The 6,463-nt window shown below is 43.8% G+C and overlaps 1 pseudogene; it reads left to right on the forward strand.

Annotated features, from left to right (window-relative positions):
• The first annotated feature begins 250 nt into the window (after positions 1-250).
• Positions 251-3,633, forward strand: LOC136544883 (protein OXIDATIVE STRESS 3 LIKE 1-like; annotated as a pseudogene).
• The last annotated feature ends 2,830 nt before the right edge of the window (positions 3,634-6,463 follow it).

Raw genomic sequence — 6,463 nt, forward strand, 5'->3', positions numbered from 1 at the left:
TTTTATAAAACTCACAGGAAAAAACTATACACGCATGGAAAAAACACAATTATTCTGTCGGTTTTGTATTACACACAAATTAAAATTATGTACGCACAGAAAAAATAAGTTCTGTGCATGGATTTGGCTTTGACGCCCGATTTTTGATAAGGGCGCCTGCCTTTTGGTATTGTCATGGTATGAAACAGAAAAGAAAGTGAAAAAAACAAAAAAACTCCAAAACCTAATCCTCCAGCGGCCGCCACCCCCGCTCCCTATCCCAAACGTGCCGCGGCCCGCGCCGTTATGACCCGTCGCTCCCAGTTCCATGTCTGCCGCCCCATCTCCGCTCCACATCCGTCGCTCGCCACTCGCCACCCCAGCTCCATGGACATCGCGCGCCGCCCTAAGTCCACCGCCGCCCGCCGCCCCTAGATCTGCCTCCTGCCGCACCAAGAGCTTCGCCGTCGGCCACCGGCCCTCTAGGGCGCGGCCTCAGGACTCACCTCGACCGTCCTCCAGGCCACCGCCACGGGATGCGCCTCGCCTCCAAGCTGCCCGTGATGATGGAGCCACCGTTCGTGCCCACTGCCCTATGCCTTGCGCCTCTGTCTTGTACACCTCTGACCCCGGCCCCGCCGCGCTCGCTCTGGCTCTGCCCTGGCACCCAGACGTCCAGATCTGCAGCTATGAGCATCCACAACACTAGGTATGCCTATCCCTTCTCTTCCCTTCCTTTTGTGTAAAACTTAGCACTGGAACCCTAATTTAAGCTATTTGGCTATCTGTAGATCTAAACCCAAGTGTGTGCTTGTACGAGCAAATTTTGATTTGGTCTTCCTGCAGGATGTGGATTGAATTTTGTTAAAAATTTGTCTATGAATTTGGCCAAACTTAGAGAAGTTTGATACAAATGAGTTAACTTTGACATTGCCCTGTAGTGTAGGTTTGTCTCAAGCATATCTCTTTTTGAATAGTTTATGTATCTTGAAGCCAATACTTCTTGATACAGATAAAGGACTTATGCTTAATTTACTCTAATTCTCTCACAAGTTGTTCCCTTATTATTCCTGATTCATATATGTCTCACAATTAAAGTACTACTTTTGACAAGTTGCATCACAAATCCACGACAATTGTATCCAGGGAGTTTTAATCTTTAGGATATTGCTATGTTATGATTTTATTCTTGTAACAGATATGCATCACAAATACATGGAATCAGGAAATCATTCTATGGAAAATCAAAATATTGTCTGTCATGTATTTTCCTTTTGCTCATTGTTATTAGCATTATTTGAAAATCAGGGAATGATTTTATGGATGTATCTCACGCCAAGTATGAAGCTAAGTCAGCTAGAGGTGCTTTGCATTTACTGTGGTTGTGGACATTACGCATTTGTACTGTACAGTTCATAATACGAACGTCACCTGATAATGTGGATTCTTTGATCATTGAAATTTTTGTTCCCTGAACTGCTTGACATCAACAGGTATCCAGCGTTCTTTTGTTAAAGTCTGTGAATCTCTCGTGTTGCTTTTAAGGTTTTTATGTAAGATAAGTTGGGGTGGAATAATTTAGTGGAAGCACTGGATACTTCTGTGTATGTTTTGGTGCTAGTTGCTCAGGGGGGCCTGCAATAATTGAAGAATACCAAACTCTGATCTAGTCCTTCAAATACTTTGTGATCCACTTGAGTGCGCAATGATAAGTTTTGATTGGGCTTTCCAAGGAGAGTAAAAGTAGGTATCAATGAGAATAGCATAGTATTTCTCCAATAAAGCCTAATCGCTATAAGCTTATTCTTTATAAAGTTTTGTTTCTTTCTATTTAAGAAGGAAAGATTGTGCGCCAACTGTTTGTAGAGTTCCTTATAGTTATGTCACTATCACATATGCATGTATGATTGGAGCAGTACTTTGGACTAGGCACAGAACACTTTATAATTCTTGTGATATTATTTTCAATGGTATTACTCCTGGAGTACATGTTACTGTGATTTTACCAAATGTTGCTGTAGTTGGCAAACTGTTGACAAGCCTATTCAGTCCTACTAGTTCAGTGGAAAACTATTTTCAATCCTAGTAGGTATTCAGTCCAAATAATAAGCTACATGGCAGGATTGTATCCCATAGACTCCTGGTATTATCAAAGCTTCTATGTGCTCAAAATATATGTCCATAAATGATGAAATTTATCCTGTTAGACAATAGAGCAGCTGGTATACATTACAAAGGAAGTAGTGATCCATCCATTTTGCATACTCATCATAGCAGGTCAAATAGATCAATATCTATTGGAAATCTGGTATAACTTGTTTGTTCCTGGTTCCATGACCTTACTGACTGATGGTTAGATAGGGTCTGTGTAAGGTTGTAAGCTTTGGGATTGGCAGATGCATGTAATCTTTGGCAAGTGATCCTTTGTTGTGTTTGTTAAACTATGTGATTTTGCCACAAAAAAAAAGAAAAGAAGAAAAAATTGTTACATGGTTTGTGTGTGGAATCACATGAATGCATTAATCTCTTTGAGCATATTGTTGGACATATTTGATTATCTATTTACCACTATTGTCTATTAGAGCACATGCTCTTGATCATATAAAATTAAAAGTAGTTACTTGTCTTTGTTTTGGTGTTGGCAACTTAGTTTGTTAGCTACTAGCTTAATTTGTTATCGGGACAACATGGAATAACCCAAGCACAGGATCAAACAGACAGGGTGTTCTTAGTCCACATGAATTTGTTAGCTACTAGCTTAGTTTGTTATCTACAACACTAAAAATATGTAGTTACTTGTCTTTGTTTTGGGGTTGGCAACTTAATTTGTCTGTTTATTCATTGTGAGCAGCCTAGGGAATCTCTCTGTTCAGTCCTTAAATTGTTATACTAGCTTTATCTTGGTTATGAGAAATTATCTTTCAAAATCATATCAATCTTCCATTTTGTTGATCATTATTCTTAATGTGTTAGCAAAGGGGTATGCAAGTTCTACAATGGAAAGTCTGGATCTCTTGCAAAGCTTCAAGATGTTGTAATACCTTCTCTGCTGAAAGACCTTCCAAAGCCAGAAACACCATCCCCTAGGAAGCGCAAAGGTCTTCTTCCATTCAGTTTCAAATGGGGCAAACCGCAGAATAAAGAGGTATTCCCCGAAGATGATGCAATCTAAAGCCCCACAAACTGCAGGAGGATGACTATATAGCCTGCTGCCACAAGCAGCTCGGGAAGCAACAGTGGCAACGATGACGAACATAACCACTCCTAGAAGCTGTCTTCCTGTCGCCCACACAGAAGGCCTAGTAATGCTATGGGTGTTTTTGCTTCTCCGCCTGCGCCTTGTCCACCCCAGCAGTTCTCAGCTCTCATGAGATCTCAGTCAATGCTTGATCTGCAGGATGTGATAGACTCAACTGCCATGGTCACTCCCAGGGACAAGCGCATGAAGAATTAGCAAAAGTTGAATAGTATGAGGGACAAGCGCATGAAGAACTAGCAAGAGCTAAATCTTGGTTAGTCCGAGGGTTTTGAATGTATTGATGCCGGAACATTTGGACATCATCTATGTACCTATGAATGTGCTGAACATTTAGACACCTATGAATGTATTTATTATGTTGTGATGTGTCATGAAATTACTGTATGGACAATATATATTTTAATATGTTGTTTCTACTGTGCGTTTAACTCTTTTTTATGTGAGGATGGCTACACAGAAAAATACTTTTAATCTGGGTGAAAGGAATTTTTCTGTGAATTCACCTAGACCGACAGAAAAAACACGTATTTTTGTGTGTTTATTTCTTTTTTTCTGTGTAGATATATATCCTCACAGAAATTTTATTTTTAATCTGGCCAAACACAATTTTTCTGTGCGTGTAAGACCGATAGAAAAATTGTTTCTGACTGTGAACACACAGAATAATTGAATTTTTCTGTCATTATATTTTCGTGTGTATTTTTCTGAGGGTACAACGCCAGAAAAATATTTTTCTGACGGTATTCGCATTTTTCTGTGTGTTTTTGCACACACAAGAATGCGAGTTTCCAGCAGTGTAACAGCGTCTAAGTCATATCATTTTAGCAAAAGGTATGGTGGAAAAAAAGATGAAAATATCAAGTACAATTTTTAACTTCACCCAAATAAGAGAAATGCCACAGCAAAATATGTACAATTGGAACTCTTGAACTGGTAATCGTCTACATAATTAATTAAGTAGCATATTATCTACTTATAAGCTTGCTATGTTGAAGGAGCCGGACGATTTGGCTCCGAGAGCAGCTGACAACTCAGCCACCAATCCGATGTGATCTTGTAGCCATCCTTCTCGCTCACCATAGGAGTCAAATGTTTAGTGGCAGGCAGCCTGTGGTAGACATTTTTGCTCCACTTCCTGTCAAAACACACAAAAGGCAGGGAATGAAAATCAACCACTATGTTATCAATCAGTCGAGCTGTTGACATATAGATAGACGATGATATGTTAGTCTTGGGGATACAAAATTAAGTACAAGAAATGATCACGAGCACATGTGTATGGAGATACAAATACAAATACCAATTCTATCAGATAAACAACGACAATAAACAAATATACCTTGCACACTATGTTAGAATAATGTTTGCATCAGATCTATCATGTGCAAAAGGGGGAGTTAAAACAGAGGAAAATCAATCGTTTCATATGCAATAGGATAGCTCAAGGAATTTAATCTATGGCCCATCAATTGATCATGAACATCAATGGAAGAAAATATGGTGGTTCTTAAGTAAGCACATGTTTTATCGGTTGGTTCATAGGTTATTGAGTTGTAGCTACTACTACTACGACGACGACGAAGAGGCTAGGTGATCATACATGTTTTTCCAGCCACTGAATCTCCTACCAGCTCTCAGATATTTTTAAATGAAATTACCTACTCAACGCAACATACTTGCAACTTCGCAAGTGACAGGGCTAGGTGCCCTACCGGAGTTGCTACGAAGGTTGTAGGGATGGAAGAGCGGAGGGCGAGGCTTAGGGAAGCGGTGGCGGGTTGGCGCCATGGTGATCATGGCGCAAGGAGGAAGAGGAGGTGCGGCTAGGGCTCCCAAGGGAAGCCGACAACAATTATGTTACTTCTGCTTAATTCCAATCTCAATTGTTTACAGAGTCTTTATCCTCTCTAGAATCCTATAATTAAGGAATAAATACCATAAATAGCTAATAATAATAATATGGGCTGTTAGCCCCTATAGTCGGCGTCCTCCTCTAGCCACTAATGGGCCTGCGCCTATTATAGTAGACGCCGGTCATAACATCTCTCCCCGCCTGCGCAAACAGCTCATCCTCGAGTTGAAAGTCGGGGTAGAGGCCTTTGAAGTCGTCGAGGAGCTCCCAGGTGGCTTCGTCGCTAGGCAGCCCATGCCATTGGATGAGGATGTGCCAAGCGCCCCGCCAAAATTGAGCTCGGAGGGCGCGCTCAGGAGCAGGAAGGAGCCGACCATCCAGCAGCGGCAGTAGAGCAGCAGGTGCGGCCAAGGGATCCCCCTTGTGAGGCTTGAGCAAGCCCACATGGAAGATGTCATGAAGTGGAGCGCCGGCCAGAAGCTGCAGCCAGTAGGCAACCCTGCCAATTCACTCTAGCACTTGGAATGGCCCGGCGTAGCGAGGGCCAAGCTTCCCTTTTGCCCGGGGCTCCAAAGACTGCGTGGTCCGATGAAGCAGGCGCAGCCAAACCCAATCGCCCACAACAAACTCTAGGTCACAGTGGCCGGCGTCGTAGTACTTCTTAGACAGCTGCTGGGCCTGAAGGAGGCGTTGCCGAACCTCAGCCAGCACCTCATCTCGGCTGCGGAGTAAGGCGTCGGCCGTGTCAGTCCGCGCCGACCCCGGCTGGTATGGTAGTATCGGCAGGGGTGGCCAGCCATAGACCACTTCGAACGGGGTGGCATGTAGGGCAGTATGAAAGGAGGTGTTGTAGCAATACTCCGCCCATGGCAACCAATCCACTCACGTCCGTGGCCGATCACCTATAACACAACGTAAATACATCGCAATCACCTTGTTGACCACCTCCAACTGGCCATCCGTCTGAGGGTGGAAGGCCGTGCTCATGCGCAAGGTGACGCCTACCATCTTGAAGAGGTCGCGCCACACGTGACCGGTGAACATGGGGTCCCTGTCGCTGACGATGGAAGAAGGGAAACCATGCAGTCGAACGATGCCATCGAAGAAAGCACGGGCGATGGAGGCGGCGATGTAGGGGTGACCAAGGGCGATGAAATGCGCATACTTGGAGAAGAGGTCGACCACCGTGAGAACGACAGATTTGCCGCTGACCTTGGGCAACCCTCGATGAAATCCATGGAGATATCCGCCCACACCTGGGATGGGACTTCGAGGGACTGCAGTAGACCGGCGAGCTGTAGCGACTCCGTCTTGTTCCACTGGCACGTGCTGCACTCCCGCACCCAATCCTGGACAAGGGCGCGGTCTCCCGG

This window comes from Miscanthus floridulus, chromosome 3 (genome assembly GCF_019320115.1).
Source record: "Miscanthus floridulus cultivar M001 chromosome 3, ASM1932011v1, whole genome shotgun sequence".
Lineage (NCBI taxonomy): Eukaryota > Viridiplantae > Streptophyta > Magnoliopsida > Poales > Poaceae > Miscanthus > Miscanthus floridulus.